Source organism: Prionailurus viverrinus, chromosome A1 (genome assembly GCF_022837055.1).
Source record: "Prionailurus viverrinus isolate Anna chromosome A1, UM_Priviv_1.0, whole genome shotgun sequence".
Taxonomy (NCBI): Eukaryota; Metazoa; Chordata; class Mammalia; order Carnivora; family Felidae; genus Prionailurus; species Prionailurus viverrinus.
In genome coordinates, this window is record NC_062561.1 from 88,783,756 (window position 1) to 88,801,298 (window position 17,543).

Sequence of the window (17,543 nt, forward strand, 5' to 3'; positions counted from 1 at the left end):
TTAGCAACTTTCAAATAGACAAGATCATTAGCTATAGTTACCCTGCTGCACATTGCATGCCCAGGAATCATGTATCTCGTACCTGGAAGTTTCTACTTTTTGACCACCTTCCGCCATTTTTTCCACCTCCTGACCCCTCTTCAGGGAACTATTAACCTACTCTTTGTGTCTATGAGCTTTTTATTCTTTATAAGATTCCACATATAGGTGATCATGTGTATTTGCCTCTGGTTTATTTCTGTCCTTTAGCACAATGACATCAAGGTCAATCCATGTTGACACAAATGGCCACATTTCATTCTTTTCATGGATAAATAGTACTGTGTGTGTGTGTGTGTGTGTGTGTGTGTGTGTGTGATGTTTCCTGTACCCATTCATCCATCTATGGTCTCATAGGCTGTTTCTAGCTGTTGGCTAGTGTAAATAATGGTGCAGTGAATATGAGTGTTGGTATATCATTTAGGATTTGTGTTTTTGTTTCCTTCAGATAAATACCCAGAAGTGAATTGCTGGATTGTATGGTAGTTCTATTTTTAATTTTTTTGAGGAACCTCCGTGTTATTATCCAGAGGGGTCGGCACCAAGTTACATTTCCACCAACAGTGTACACAAATCCCTTTCCTCCACAGTCTTGCCAACTCTGTGACAGGGGCGAGGTGATAGCTTTTTGTGGTGTTGATTGTCATTTCCCTGCTGTTTAGTGATTTCAGCACTTTGCATTGCTCCACTGTGTTGCTACTGAGTTGTCTGAGGTGTATATTATATGTATATGATATTGGTCTTTTCTTCAGACTACTATTTGAATTTTTTCTTCCTTTCAATATGTTGTCTATTCATTTTTATTGATTGTTTCCTTAGATGTGAAAATTGTTTAGTTTGACTTAGTCTTACTTATTTATTTTTACATTTATTTCCTTTACTTTTGGTGTCAAATCCACCATCAAAAAAATTCATCTCAAAGACAGATCCCAAAATGCTTCCCACCCATGTTTCTTTCTAGCAGTTTTATGATTTCAGGTCTTATGTTTCACTCCTTACCACATTTTGAAGTGACTTTTGGGTGTGGTTGAAGATAAGGGTCCAGGTTAATTTTTTTTGCTTGTGGCTGTTGACTCCCCCAGCACCATATATTGAAGAGAGCTTTCTTTACCCATTGTATGTCCTTGGCTGCTTCTTTGTAATTTCATTAACCATATGTATGTGCTTTCATTCTTGTTCTCTCCATTCCTTTCAAATGACCCATGTGCTTATTTTTATGCCAGTACCATGCTGTTTTGTGTACTATCTCTTTGTAATTGGAGTTGCTTGTGTGAGTTTGATAGGAGTTATTTTGTGAGCAGATAGTGAATTGTAGTAAGAGGTACAGGTGCCGGTTGTCTCCTAGTGATGCCCATGTCTCACAAATGGGAGACAGGCTCATAGCAGGAGAGTCATTCCTGTGTGCAGATAAAGTAACTTCTAACTGTAGCCTTCTTCCCCACATCTTAATTCCTGGTCATGTGAGTTTTATTCTATGTATAGAAACAGTTGAGAATGAACATAGTTTGCAAATGGATGGGTGAATCAGGCTGCATGGCCAAAAAGTTTTCCTGGTGGAGTGCACATTCAAAAGTTTGAGATAACTGTTTTAAAGCACAAAGGAATCTTTTCTGTCTAGGAGGAGGGTGGGACATGTTTGGGGTGTGCTAAACCATAAAGAAAAGGGGTGGGAAAGATTTTGAGCAGCATCCATCTTTGAGGTGAGGGGGTTCTCAGTCATGGGTGATTGATGAAAGAGTGGCCCTGTAGATGTCTTGACCAAATCTGACCACCAGGACCCTAATACATAAAAAGCCCTTTAATGGCTACATGTTGTCCTATGCTCTCCCTGGCTCTGTGTGTTTCTCTCTCTGTTCCAGACAAAATCCCTCCTCCTCTGGGCAATGAGAATTTTCTCTTTGTCCTCCAGTTACCCTGCCCCAACTCATGCATCTCTTCCTCCATGAACCAGTCCCTGGTATCCTTTGTTGCACTTACCAGTAAACCAAGGTCCATTAAGTCAGAGACGACATGTTTTCCCCCAACCCCTCATGTATCTATATTGCTAACACAGTGGGTAGCAGATAGCAAGTGCTTGATGAGTGTTTGCCAAAAACCAAAGGAGGTACTTTTATGTTACACCCCATCTTTGTCACTAACAATAAAGAGTAAATCACCCTTGTCTTTTTTTTATTATTTTTCTTTTTTAAAATTTACATCCAAATTAGTTGGCATATAGTGCGACAATGATTTCAAGAGTAGATTTCTTACTGCCCCTTACCCATTTACACCATCCCCCGTCCCCCAACCCATCCAGCCACCCTCAGTTTGTTCTCCATATTTATGAGTCTTTTCTGTTTTGTCCCCCTCCCTGTTTTTATATTATTTTTGTTTCCCTTCCCTTATGTTCATCTGTTTTGTCTCTTAAAGTCCTCATATGAGTGAAGTCATATGATGTTTGTCTTTCTCTGACTGACTAATTTCACTTAGTGTAGTACCCTCCAGTTCCATCCACGTCGTTGCCAATGGCAAATTTCATTCTTTTTGATTGCCAAGTAATACTCCATTGTATATACCACATGTTCTTTATCCATTCATCCATCGATGGACATTTGGGCTCTTTCCGTACTTTGGCTATTGTTGATAGTGCTACTATAAACATGGGGGTGCACGTGTCCCTTCGAAACAGCACACCTATATCCCGTGGATAAATGCCTAGTGGTGCAATTGCTGGGTTGTAGAATAGTTCTATCTTTAGTTTTGTGAGGAACCTCCATATTGGTTTCCAGAGTGGCTGCACCAGCTTGTATTCCCACCAACAACGCAAAAGAGATCCTCTTTCTCCGCATCCTGAGTTATTAATGTTACCCATTCTGACAGGTGTAAGGTGGTATCTCATGGTGGTTTTGATTTGTATTTCCCTGATGATGAGTGATGTTGAGCATATTTTCATGTGTTGGTTGGCCATCTGGATGTCTTCCTTAGAGAAGTGTCTATTCATGTCTTTTGCCCATTTCCCCACTGGATTATTTGTTTTTTGGGTGTGGAATTTGATAATTTCTTTGTAGATTTTGGAAACGAATCCTTTATCTGATATGTCAGTTGCAAATATCTTCTCCCATTCTGTCGGTTGCCTTTTAGGTTTGCTGATTGTTTCCTTAAGTGTGCAGAAGCTTTTTATTTTGATGACGTCCCAGTAGTTCATTTTTGCTTTTGTTTCCCTTGCCTCTGGAGACGTGTTGAGTAAGAAGTTGCTGTGGCCAAGATCAAAGAGGTTTTTGCCTGCTTTCTCCTCAAGGATTTTAATGGCTTCCTGTCTTACATTGAGGTCTTTCATCCATTTTGAGTTTATTTTTGTGCATGGTGTAAGAAAGTGGTACAGGTTCATTCTTCTGCATGTCGCTGTCCAGTTTTCCCAGCACCAGTTGCTGAAGAGACTGTCTTTATTCCATTGGATATTCTTCCCTGCTTTGTCAAAGATTAGTTGGCTATACATTTGTGGGTCAATTTCTGGGCTCTCTATTCTGTTCCATTGATCTGAGTGCCTGTTCTTGTGCCAGTACCATACTGTCTTGATAATTACAACTTTGTAGTATAGCTTGAGGTCTGGCATTGTGATGCCTCCTGCTTTGGTTTTCTTTTTCAAAATTTCTTTGGCTATTCGGGGTCTTTTATGGTTCCATACAAATTTTAGGATTATTTGTTCTCGTTCTGTGAAGAATGCTGGTGTTATTTTGATAGGGATTGCATTGAATATGTAGATTGCTTTGGGTAGTAGTGACATTTTAACAATATTTCTCCCTCCTATCCAGGAGCATGGAATCTTTTTCCATCTTTTGTGTCTTCTTCAATTTTTTTCATAAGCCTTCTATAGTTTTTGGTGTATAGATATTTCACCTCTTTCTAGATTTATTCCTAGGTATTTTATGGTTTTTTTGTACAACTGTAAATGGGATCGATTCCTTGATTTCTCTTTCTGTTGCTTCGCTGTTGCTGTATAGGAATGCAATCAATTTCTGTGCATTGATTTTATATCCTGCAACTTTGCTGAGTTCATGAATCAATTCCTGCAGTTTTTGGTGGAATCTTTTGGGTTTTTGATATAGAGTATCATATCATCTGCGACGAGTAAAAGTTTGATCTCCTCCTAACGGATTTGGATGCCTTTAATTTTTTGTGTTGTCCAATTGCAGAGGCTAAGACTTCCAATACTATGTTGAATAACAGTGGTGAGAGTGAACATCCCTGTCTTGTTCTTGACCTTAGCAGGGAAGCTCTCAGTTTTTCCCCATTGAGGATGATATTAGCATTGGGTCGTTCATATATGGCTTTTATGATCTCGAGGTATGCTCCTTCGATCCCTTCTTTCTTGTGGATTTTTATCAAGGAAGGATGCTGTATTTTGTCAAATGCTATCTATTGAGAGGATCATATGGTTCTTGTCCTTTCTTTTATTGATGTGATGAATCCCATTAATTGTTTTGTGGATATTGAACCAGACCTGCATCCCAGATATAAATCCCTCTTGGTCGTGGTGAATATTTTTTTAAATGTATTGTTGCATCCGGTTGGCTAATATCTTGTTGAGGATTTTTGCATCCGTGTTCATCAGGGAAATTGGTCTATAGGTGTCCTTCTGGAGTCTCTGTCTGGTTTTGGAATCAAGGTAATGCTCGCTTCATAGAAAGAATTTGAAAGTTTTCCTTCCATTTCTATTTTTTGGAACAGTTTCAAGAGAAGAGGTGTTAACTCTTCCTTAAATGTTTGGTAGAATTCCCCTGGGAAGCCATCCAGCCCTGGTCTCTTGCATTTTGGCAGATTTTTGATTACTAATTCAATTTCTTTACTGTTTATGGGTGTGTTCAAATTTTCTATTTCTTCTTGTTTCAGTTTTGGTAGTGTATATGTTTCTAGGAATTTGTCCGTTTCTTCCAGATTACCCATTTTATTGGCATATAATTGCTCATAATATTCTCTTATTATTGTTTTTATTTCTGTTGTGTTGGTTGTCATCTCTCCTCTTTAATTCTTGATTTTACTTATTTTACTTACTTTTTCTTCTTGATCAAACTGGCTAGTGGTTTATCAATTTTGTTAATTCTTTCAAAGAACCAGCTTCTGGTTTCATTGATCTGTTCTACTGTTTCTTTGGTTTCTATAGCACTAATTTCTGCTCTAATCTTTATTATTTCCTGTCTTCTGCTGGTTTTGGGTCTTATTTGCTGTTCTTTTTCCAGCTTCTTAAGGCGTAAGGTTAGGTTGTGTATCTGAGATCTTTCTTCCTTCTTTAGGAAGGCCTGGATTGCTATATACTTTCCTCTTATGGCCGCCTTTGCTGCATCCCAGAGGTGTTGGGTTGTGGTGTTATCATTTTCATTGACTTCCATATACTTTTTAATTTCCTCTTTAACTGCTTGGTTAGGCCATTAATTCTTTAGTAGGATGTTCTTCAGTCTCCAAGTGTTTGTTACCTTTCCAAAGTTTTTTTTTTGTGTGTGGTTGATTTCGAGTTTCATAGTGTTGTGGTCTAAAAATATGCATGGTATGATCTCGATCTTTTTGTGCTTACTTAGGGATGATTTGTGTCCCAGTATATGGTCTATTCTGAGAACGTTCCATGTGCACTGGAGAAGAATGTATATTCTGCTTTAGGATGAAATGTTCTGAATATATCTGTTAAGTCCATCTGGTCCAGTGTGTTATTCAAAGCCATTGTCTCCTTGTTGATTTTTTGATTAGATGATCTGTCCATTGCTGTGAGTGGGGTGTTGAAGTCTCCTACTTTTAAGGTATTACTATCGATGAGTTTCTTTATGTTTCTGATTAATTGATTTATATATTTGGATGTGGCCACATTTGGCACATAAATGTTTAAAATTGATAGGTCCTCTCAGTGGATAGACCCCTTGATTCTGATATAATGCCCTTCTGCATCTCTTGATACAGTCTTTATTTTAAAGTCTAGATTGTCTGATATAAGTATGGCAACTCTGGCTTTCTTTTGTTGACCATTAGCATGATAGAGGGTTCCCCATCCCCTCATTTTCAATCTGAAGGTGTCTTTAGGTCTCAAGTGGGTCTCTTGTAAACAGCATATAGATGGATCTTGTTTTCTTATCCATTCTGTTACCCTTTGTCTTTTGATTGGAGCATTGAGTCTATTGATGTTTAGAGTGAGTACTGAAAGATATGAATTTCTTGCCATTATGATGCTTGTAGAGTTGGAGTTTCTGGTGGTGTTCTCTGGTCCTTTATAATCTTTTGTTGCTTTTGGTATATATACATTTTTTTTCATCTCTTCTCCCTTCAGAGAGTCCCCCTTAAAGTTTCTTGCAGGGCTGGTTTAGTGGTCACAAACTCCTTTAATTTTTGTTTGCCTGGGAAAAATTTATCTCTCCTTCTATTTTTTTTTTTCTGAAATTTATTGACAAATTGGTTTCCATACAACACCCAGTGCTCATCCCAAAAGGTGCCCTCCTCAATACCCATCACCCACCCTCTCCTCCCTCCCACCCCCCATCAACCCTCAGTTTGTTCTCAGTTTTTAACAGTCTCTTATGCTTTGGCTCTCTCCCATTCTAACCTCTTTTTTTTTTCCTTCCACTCCCCCATGGGTTCCTGTTAAGTTTCTCAGGATCCACATAAGAGTGAAACCATATGGTACCTGTCTTTCTCTGTATGGCTTATTTCACTTAGCATCACACTCTCCAGTTCCATCCACGTTGCTACAAAAGGCCATATTTCATTTTTTCTCATTGCCACGTAGTATTCCATTGTGTATATAAACCACAATTTCTTTATCCATTCATCAGTTGATGGACATTTAGGCTCTTTCCATAATTTGGCTATTGTTGAGAGTGCTGCTATGAACATTGGGGTACAAGTGGCCCTATGCATCAGTGCTCCTGTATCCTTTGGATAAATTCCTAGCAGTGCTATTGCTGGGTCATAGGGTAGGTCTATTTTTAATTTTCTGAGGAACCTCCACACTGCTTTCCAGAGCGGCTGCACCACTTTGCATTCCCACCAACAGTGCAAGAGTGTTCCCGTTTCTCCACATCCTCTCCAGCATCTATAGTCTCCTGATTTGTTCATTTTGGCCACTCTGACTGGCGTGAGGTGATACCTGAGTGTGGTTTTGATTTGTATTTCCCTGATAAGGAGCGACGCTGAACATCTTTTCATGTGCCTGTTGGCCATCCGGATGTCTTCTTTAGAGAAGTGTCTATTCATGTTTTCTGCCCATTTCTTCACTGGGTTATTTGTTTTTTGGGTGTGGAGTTTGGTGAGCTCTTTATAGATTTTGGATACTAGCCCTTTGTCCGATATGTCATTTGCGAATATCTTTTCCCATTCCGTTGGTTGCCTTTTAGTTTTGTTGGTTGTTTCCTTTGCTGTGCAGAAGCTTTTTATCTTCATAAGGTCCCAGTAATTCACTTTTGCTTTTAATTCCCTTGCCTTTGGGGATGTGTCGAGTAAGAGATTGCTACGGCTGAGGTCAGAGAGGTCTTTTCCTGCTTTCTCCTCTAAGGTTTTGATGGTTTCCTGTCTCACATTTAGGTCCTTTATCCATTTTGAGTTTATTTTTGTGAATGGTGTGAGAAAGTGGTCTAGTTTCAACCTTCTGCATGTTGCTGTCCAGTTCTCCCAGCACCATTTGTTAAAGAGGCTGTCTTTTTTCCATTGGATGTTCTTTCCTGCTTTGTCAAAGATGAGTTGGCCATACGTTTGTGGGTCTAGTTCTGGGGTTTCTATTCTATTCCATTGGTCTATGTGTCTCTTTTTGTGCCAATACCATGCTGTCTTGATGATGACAGCTTTGTAGTAGAGGCTAAAGTCTGGGATTGTGATGTCTCCTGTTTTGGTCTTCTTCAAAATTCCTTTGGCTATTCGGGGCCTTTTGTGGTTCCATATGAATTTTAGGATTGCTTGTTCTAGTTTCGAGAAGAATGCTGGTGCAATTTTGATTGGGATTGCATTGAATGTGTAGATAGCTTTGGGTAGCATTGACATTTTGACAATATTTATTTTTCCAATCCATGAGCAGGGAATGTCTTTCCATTTCTTTAAATCTTCTTCCATTTCCTTCATAAGCTTTCTATAGTTTTCAGCATACAGATCCTTTACATCTTTGGTTAGATTTATTCCTAGGTATTTTATGCTTCTTGGTGCAATTGTGAATGGGATCAGTTTCTTTATTTGTCTTTCTGTTGCTTCATTGTTAGTGTATAAGAATGCAACTGATTTCTGTACATTGATTTTGTATCCTGCAACTTTGCTGAATTCCTGTATCAGTTCTAGCAGACTTTTGGTGGAGTCTATCGGATTTTCCATGTATAATATCATGTCATCTGCAAAAAGCGAAAGCTTGACTTCATCTTTGCCAATTTTGATGCCTTTGATTTCCTTTTGTTGTCTGATTGCTGATGCTAGAACTTCCAGCACTATGTTAAACAGCAGCGGTGAGAGTGGGCATCCTTGTCGTGTTCCTGATCTCAGGGAAAAAGCTCTCAGTTTTTCCCCGTTGAGGATGATGTTAGCTGTGGGCTTTTCATAAATGGCTTTTATGATCTTTAAGTATGTTCCTTCTATCCCGACTTTCTCAAGGGTTTTTATTAAGAAAGGGTGCTGGATTTTGTCAAAGACCTTTTCTGCATCGATTGACAGGATCATATGGTTCTTCTCTCTTTTTTTGTTAATGTGATGTATCACGTTGATTGATTTGCGAATGTTGAACCAGCCCTGCATCCCAGGAATGAATCCCACTTGATCATGGTGAATAATTCTTTTTATATGCCGTTGAATTCGATTTGCTAGTATCTTATTGAGAATTTTTGCATCCATATTCATCAGGGATATTGGCCTGTAGTTCTCTTTTTTTACTGGGTCTCTGTCTGGTTTAGGAATCAAAGTAATACTGGCTTCATAGAATGAGTCTGGAAGTTTTCCTTCCCTTTCTATTTCTTGGAATAGCTTGAGAAGGATAGGTATTATCTCTGCTTTAAACGTCTGGTAGAACTCCCCTGGGAAGCCATCTGGTCCTGGACTCTTATTTGTTGGGAGATTTTTGATAACCGATTCAATTTCTTCGCTGGTTATGGGTCTGTTCAAGCTTTCTATTTCCTCCTGATTGAGTTTTGGAAGAGTGTGGGTGTTTAGGAATTTGTCCATTTCTTCCAGGTTGTCCAATTTGTTGGCATATAATTTGTCATAGTATTCCCTGATAATTGCTTGTATTTCTGAGGGATTGGTTGTAATAATTCCATTTTCATTCATGATTTTATCTATTTGGGTCATCTCCCTTTTCTTTTTGAGAAGCCTGGCTAGAGGTTTATCAATTTTGTTTATTTTTTCAAAAAACCAACTCTTGGTTTCGTTGATCTGCTCTACACTTTTTTTTAGATTCTATATTGTTTATTGCTGCTCTGATCTTTATTATTTCTCTTCTTCTGCTGGGCTTAGGCTGCCTTTGCTGTTCTGCTTCTAGTTCCTTTAGGTGTGCTGTTAGATTTTGTATTTGGGATTTTTCTTGTTTCTTCAGATAGACCTGGATTGCAATGTGTTTTCCTCTCAGGACTTGCTGCGTCCCAAAGCGTTTGGATTGTTGTATTTTCATTTTCATTTGTTTCCATATATTTTTTAATTTCTTCTCTAATTGCCTGGTTGACCCACTCATTTGTTAGTAGGGTTTTCTTTAACCTCCATGCTTTTGGAGGTTTTCCAGACTTTCCTGTGGTTGATTTCAAGCTTCATAGCATTGTGGTCTGAAAGTGTGCATGGTATAATTTCAATTTTTGTAAACTTATGAAGGGCTGTTTTGTGACCCAGTATATGATCTATCTTGGAGAATGTTCCCTGTGCACTCGAGAAGAAAGTATATTCTGTTGCTTTGGGATGCAGAGTTCTAAATATATCTGTCAAGTCCATCTGATCCAATGTCTCATTCAGGGCCCTTGTTTCTTTATTGACTGTGTGTCTAGATGATCTATCCATTTCTGTAAGTGGGGTATTAAAGTCCCCTGCAATTACCACATTCTTATCAATAAGGTTGCTTATGTTTATGAGTAATTGTTTTATATATTTGGGGGCTCCGGTATTCGGCACATAGACATTTATAATTGTTAGCTCTTCCTGATGGATAGACCCTGTAACTATTATATAATGTCCTTCTTCATCTCTTGTTACAGCCTTTAATTTAAAGTCTAGTTTGTCTGATATAAGTATGGCTACTCCAGCTTTCTTTTGGCTTCCAGTTGCATGGTAAATAGTTCTCCATCCCCTCACTCTCAATCTGAAGGTGTCCTCAGGTCTAAAATGAGTCTCTTGTAGACAGCAAATAGATGGGTCTTGTTTTTTTTATCCATTCTGATACCCTATGTCTTTTGGTTGGCGCATTTAATCCATTTACATTCAGTGTTATTATAGAAAGATACGGGTTTAGAGTCATTGTGATGTCTGTATGTTTTATGCTTATAGTGATGTCTCTGGGACTTTGTCTCACAGGGTCCCCCTTAGGATCTCTTGTAGGGCTGGTTTAGTGGTGACAAATTCCTTCAGTTTTTGTTTGTTTGGGAAGACCTTTATCTCTCCTTCTATTCTAAATGACAGGCTTGCTGGATAAAGGATTCTTGGCTGCGTATTTTTTCTGTCTAGCACACTGAAAATCTCGTGCCAATTCTTTCTGGCCTGCCAAGTTTCAAAAGAGAGATCAGTCACGAGTCTTATAGGTCTCCCTTTATATGTGAGGGCACGTTTACCCCTTGCTGCTTTCAGAATTTGCTCTTTATCTTGTATTTTGCCAGTTTCACTATGATATGTCATGCAGAAGATCAATTCAAGTTACGTCTGAAGGGAGTTCTCTGTGCCTCTTGGATTTCAATGCCTTTTTCCTTCCCCAGTTCAGGGAAGTTCTCAGCTATTATTTCTTCAAGTACCCCTTCAGCACCTTTCCCTCTCTCTTCCTCCTCTGGGATACCAATTATGCATATATTATTTCTTTTTAGTGTATCACTTAATTCTCTAATTTTCCCCTCATACTCCTGGATTTTTTTATCTCTCTTTTTCTCAGCTTCCTCTTTTTCCATAACTTTATCTTCTAGTTCACCTATTCTCTCCTCTGCCTCTTCAAGCCGAGCGGTGGTGGTTTCCATTTTGTTATACATTTCGTTTAAAGCGTTTTTCAGCTCCTCGTGACTGTTCCTTAGTCCCTTGATCTCTGTAGCAAGAGATTCTCTGCTGTCCTGTATACTGTTTTCAAGCCCAGCGATTAATTTTATGACTATTATTCTAAATTCACTTTCTGTTATATTATTTAAATCCTTTTTGATCAGCTCATTAGCTGTTGTTATTTCCTGGAGATTCTTCTGAGGGGAGTTCTTCCGCTTGGTCATTTTGGGTAGTCCCTGGCGTGGTGAGGACCTGCAGGGCACTTCCCCTGTGCTGTGGTGTATAACTGGAGTTGGTGGGCGGGGCCGCAGTCAGACCTGATGTCTGCCCCCAGCCCACCGCTGGGGCCACAGTCAGACTGGTGTGTGCCTTCTCTTCCCCTCTCCTAGGGGTGGGATTCACTGTGAGGTGGTGTGGCTCGTCTGGGCTACTTGCACTCTGCCAGGCTTGTGATGCTGGGGATCTGGCGTATTAGCTGGGGTGGGTAGGCAAGGTGCTCGGGGGCAGGAGGGGCAGGCTTAGATCGCTTCTCCTTAGGTGATCCACTTCAGGAGGGGCCCTGTGGCAGCGGGAGGGAGTCAGATCTGCTGCCGGAGGTTTGGCTCCGCAGAAGCGCAGAGTTGGGTGTTTGCGAGGAGCGAGCAAGTTCCCTGGCAGGAACCGGTTCCCTTTGGGATTTCGGCTGGGGGATGGGCGGGGGAAATGGCGCTGGCGAGCGCCCTTGTTCCCCACCAAACTGAGCTCTGTTGTCAGGGGGCTCAGCAGCTCTCCCTCCCTTTGTCCTCCAGCCTTCCCGCTTTCCGAGCAGAGCTGTTAATTTATGACCTCCCAGACGCTAAGTCGCGCTTGCTGTCAGAACACAGTCTGCCCGGCCCCTCCGCTTTTGCCAGCGAGACTCGGGGGCTCTGCTTGGCCGGCGAGCCGCCCCTCCGCCCCGGCTCCCTCCCGCCAGTCCGTGGAGCGCGCACCACCTCGCCGCCCTTCCTACCCTCTTCCGTGGGCCTCTCGTCTGCGTTTGGCTCCGGCGACTCTGTTCTGCTAATCCTCTGGCGGTTTTCTGGATTATTTAGGCAGGTGTAGATGGAATCTAAGTGATCAGCAGGACGTGCGGTGAGCCCAGCGTCCTCCTAAGCCTCCATCTTGCCGCCACTCTCTCTCCTTCTATTTTGAATGACAGCCTTACTTGATAAAGAATTTTTGGCTGCATGTTTTTCTGAGTCAGCACACTGAATATATCCTGGAACTTCTTTCTGGCCTGCCACGTTTCTGTAGATAGGTCTGCTGCAAATCTGATCTGTCTTCCCTAGTGTTAGGGACTTTTTTTCCCTTGCTGCTTTCATAATTCTCTCCTTGACTGAGTATTTTGTGAATTTGACTACTATATGCCTTGCTGATGGTCGGTTTTTGTTGAATCTAATGGGGGTCCTCCGTGCTTCCTGGGTTTTGATGTCTGTGTCTTTCCCCAGGTTAGGAAAGTTTTCCACTATGATTGGCTCCAATAACCCTTCTACCTCCATTTCTCTCTCTTCCTCCTCTGGGACCCTTATGATTCTGATGTTCCTTTTAATGAGTCACTGATTTCTCTAATTCTTAAATTGTGCTCTTTTGCCTGAATCTCCCTCTTTTTTCTGCTTTGTTATTCTTTATAAATTTGTCTTCTATATTGTTGATTCTCTGTTCTGCCTTGTCTACCTTGCCACCACTGCATCCATCCATGATTGCAGCTCAGTTACAGCATTTTAAATTTCATTCTGGATATTTTTTACTTCTTTTATCTCTGCAGAAATGGATTCTAATCTATTTTCTACTCCAGCTAGTATTCTTATTCTCGTGATTCTAAATTCTGGTTCAGATATCTTGCTTGTATCTGTGTTGGTTAAATCCCTGGATGTTGTTTCTTCCTGCTTTTTCTTTTGGGGTGAATTCCTTCATTTTGTCATTTTGAAGGGAGAAAAGGAATTAATGAGGTAGAAAAATTCAAATTAAAAAATTCAAATTACAAAAATATTAAAATTAAAAATTAAACACACACACAAATATCTAATAGATTATGCTCAATCCTAGGTTTTGTTTTGGTCTGGGTGTTGAAATTGGTTTGACAGATTAGAGAAAAAAAAAGGAGGGGGAAGAAAAAAAAGGAAATCGTTTGAGAATTTGAAAAAATGAATACACTGAAGTAGACCAAATGAGATGATGGGGGTAAAATAGAATTTGAGAAAATATACACAAAAGTAAAGAATATAGTAGGAAAAAAGTTAAAGAAAAATATTTTTTAATAAAAAGTAAAATATGAGTGTTTTGTTTTCTGTGTTTAAGAAAAATGAAAAGAAAAAAGATAAAAAAAGGAAAAAATCGTTTGAAAATTTGAAAAAGTGAATACACTGTAATATAGTAAAATAAAATGATGGGAATAAGATAGAATTTGAAAAAATGTACATAAAAGCAAAAAATATAGTAATAAAAATTAAATAAAAATATTTTTAAAATAAATTAAAGTAAAAATTATGTTTTTCTCTTTCTGCATTCAAGAAAAAGAAAAGAAATAAAAAAGAGAAAAAGGAAAAAGGAAAAAAAGAGAAAAAAATTGAATAGATGAACCTGCTAACAGATTGAAGTAGGACTGAAATTGCTTTGTTTTCCCCTAGAGGTCAGTCTATGTAGCTCTTTATAGTCCATAAATTAAGCTGGAGGTGAGGCTTTTGTTCTTGAAGAGCTAAGTTGGGGGGCGCCTGGGTGGCGCAGTCGGTTGAGCGTCCGACTTCAGCCAGGTCACGATCTCGCGGTCCGGGAGTTCGAGCCCCGCGTCGGGCTCTGGGCTGATGGCTCAGAGCCTGGAGCCTGTTTCCGATTCTGTGTCTCCCTCTCTCTCTGCCCCTCCCCCGTTCATGCTCTGTCTCTCTCTGTCCCAAAAATAAATAAACGTTGAAGAGCTAAGTTGGCCCAGTTGGGAGGAGTTCCGCGTAACAGCTCCACTCTCCACTAGATGGCGCTGCTAGCCTACTGGGGTGGATTGTTGCCATGCTGCAGGTTCGTATGCGCTTGTGTGGTAGCGGTGTAAATGGCGCCACCCAGCTACCCAGTCTGTTCTCCCAGATCAGCCATTGTGCACCTGTTCTCTGTCTTCAGCTCTTGTCCACTCCCCATTTTTTCACTCTCTGTGACCAGACTCCAGACAGTCCCTCTCTCCCAAGTTTTGTCTCAGATGTGGCTGTTTTCCTGGTCCTTACTTCTGAAGGGCTGTGGCTTTGACCTGCTCTGCCTCTCTGTGGGAGGGTCTCACTGAGCAATGGCTGAATGAGCAATGGCCAAATGTCAGTTGCAACCAGGAATGCCTGATTGATCCTGCTGTTGCCAGTGCCCCAAGACTACAGCCAGGTGCCAGCCTGCCCCCACAAAAGTTTGCGAGACAATGTAGCAGCAACGTTTCAGGGATTATGGAAAATCACAACACACATCTGGCATCAGGCTTCCCCCTCAATGACCTTGCCCCAGCGCCAGCGAATGTGGCTGCCTTCCAGGGTCTGCTGGGACCAGGAAGCTTCAACAGTCTCTACCAAATGTCCTTCCAGCAGTGGAACCGCTTTTCCCCGTGTGGCCCGAGAACCTTCCAGACCCCACTCTGTTCCTGGGGATTGGCCCTTCCTACCAGAGCACCACCAGGTATCGAGTTGCAGCCTTTGCACTCCCCTTGTTTACAGTCTTAATAGAATTTAAACCCTCTCTCCTTTCTCCTTTCTCCCTTTTTAGTTTAGTCCTGCGGTTGTTTCCAATTTTCTACTTTCTCTGCAGCTGCTTTTGGAGAAGGGTACTTTTCCCGTATTCTTCCCCCCTCCCCAGTCTCTGTCCTCTCTGCCTGCAAAAGCAGTTCCCTACCTTTTGCGGCCTTTCTCTCCCAAGTTCAGCTCTCCATGCCATGTACCTCCTTAATTCTGTGGTTCAGGGTGTTCAGATTGTTGTTAATCCTCCAATCAGTTTTCTAGGTGTGTAAGATGGTTTAGTGTTGGTCTGGCTGTATTTCATGGACATGAGACACACAAAAAACTTCCATGCTGTTCCACCATCTTGGCTCCTCCCCTCTCCTCTTTCAGTCTTGATTTTATTTCTGTGGGTCAGTCTGTTTTTCTTTGCGATCAATTGGCTAAGCAGCTATCAAATTTGTTAATTCTTTCAAAGAACCAGATCCTGGTTGATCTGTTCTACTGTTTTTTTTTTTAATTTCATTATTATCATTGTTTGTTTTTTCCTTATAGTCATTATTATTTCCCTTCTCCTGCTGTTTGTGGGCTTTATTTGCTGTTCTTTTCCCAGCTCCTTTAGGTGTAAGTTTAGGTTATATATTTGAGACCTTTCTTTCACCTTTAGGAAGACCTGGATTGCTATAATTCCCTCTTATGATCACCTTGCCTGCATTTAAGAGGTTTTGAGCTATTGGGTTTTCCTTTTCATTGGTATCCATGTACCTTTTAATTTCCTCTTTAATTTCTTCTTTAACCAAATCATTCTCTAGTAGGAGGTAATATCCAAATATTCATCATCTTTATAATTTTTTTCTTGTGGTTCATTTTGATTTTCATAGCATTATGTTCTGAAAATATGTAATGTATGATCTTGATCTTTTCGTACTTGGTGAGAGCTAATTTGTGACCTGGTATGTGATCTATTCTGGATAATGTTCCATGTACTCTCAAGAAGAATGTGTATTCAGCTGCTTTAGGATGAAATGTTCTGAATAGATATGTTAAGTCCATTCAGTCCAGTGTGTCATTCAAAGCCATTGTTTCCTTGTTGATTTTCTGCCTAGAGGATATGCCCATTGTAGTGAGTGGGGTGTTGAAGTCCTCTACTCTTATGGTATTGTTATGAATGAGTTTGTGTATGTTTGTGATTAATTGATTTATATATTTGTGTACTTCCATATTTGGTGCAAAAATGTTTATAATTATTAGATTTTCTTGGTGGATAGACCCCTTAATTATGATGTAATGCCCTTCTTCATCTCTTTTTACAGTATTTATTTTAAAATCTAGTTTGTCTATGTATGGCTACTGCAGCTTTCTTTTGACCACCATTAGCATGCTAGATGGTTCTCCATCCCCTTACTTTGAATCTGAAGCTGGATTTAGATCTAAAATGAGTTTCTTGTAGGCTGCATAGAGATGGGTTTTGTTGTCTTATCCATTTTGATACCCTATGTCTTTGATTGGAGCATTTAATCCATTTACATTTAGAGTGAGTCCTGAAATATATTAATTCAGTGCATTTTGTTTCCTGTGTAGATGGTGTTTCGGGTGATGTCTCTGGTCTTCTAGTTTGTGTTGCTTTTGGCCTTTTTTGGTTTGTTTGTTTTGTTTTGTTTTGTCTTTTCGCCATTCAAAGAGTCTGCCTTAAAATTTCTTGCAGGCCTGATTCAGTGGTCACAAACTCCTTTAGTTTTTGTTTGGGAAAATTTTATCTCTCCTTCTATTTATTTATTAAAAATTGTTGTTGTTAATCTTTATTTTTGAGAGAGAGAGAGAGAGAGAGCAAGCAGGGGAGGGGCAGAGAGAGAGGGAGACACAGAATCTGAAACAGGCTCCAGGCTATGAGCTGTCAGTGCAGACCCTAAATCGGACTCTAACTCACAAACCAGGAGATCATGACCTGAACTAAAGTCAGATACTTAACCAATTTAGCCACCCAGGTGCCCCACTCTCCTTCCATTTTGAATGCAGGCTTGCTGGATAAAGAATTCTTGGTTGCCTTCATACTTTCTCATTGCCAAGTAGTATTCTATTGTATATATAAACCACATCTTCTGTATCCATTCATTAGTTGGTGGATATTTAGGCTTTTTCCATAATTTGGCTATTGTTGAAAGTGCTGCTATAAGCAAAATCGTGCCATTTGCAGCAGTTTGGATGTAACTGGAAGGTATTATGCTGAGTGAAAAAAGTCAGAGAAAGACAGATAACAGATGTTTGTACTCAAATGTGGATCTTGAGAATCTTAACAGAAGACCATGGGGGAAGTGAAGGGGAAAAAAGTTTCAAACAGAGAACAGAGGGAAAAAAAGTAGTTACAAAACTAGTCACAAATACAGAGAACACTCCGAGGGTTGATGGCAGGGTGGGGGACAGGAGAAAATGGGTGATGGGCATTGAGGAGGGCACTTGTTTGGATGAGGACTGGGTGTGGTATGCAAGTTATGAACCATGGAAATCTACCCCAAAAACATTACATACTGTATGTTAGCCAAATTGACAATAAATTATATTTTAAAAAGTAAATAAAAGTTTAATCCATCTTTAAAAAAAGAATTCTTGGTTCCATATTTTTCCAATTCAGCACAATGTATATATCTGCCACTGTTTTCTGGCTTG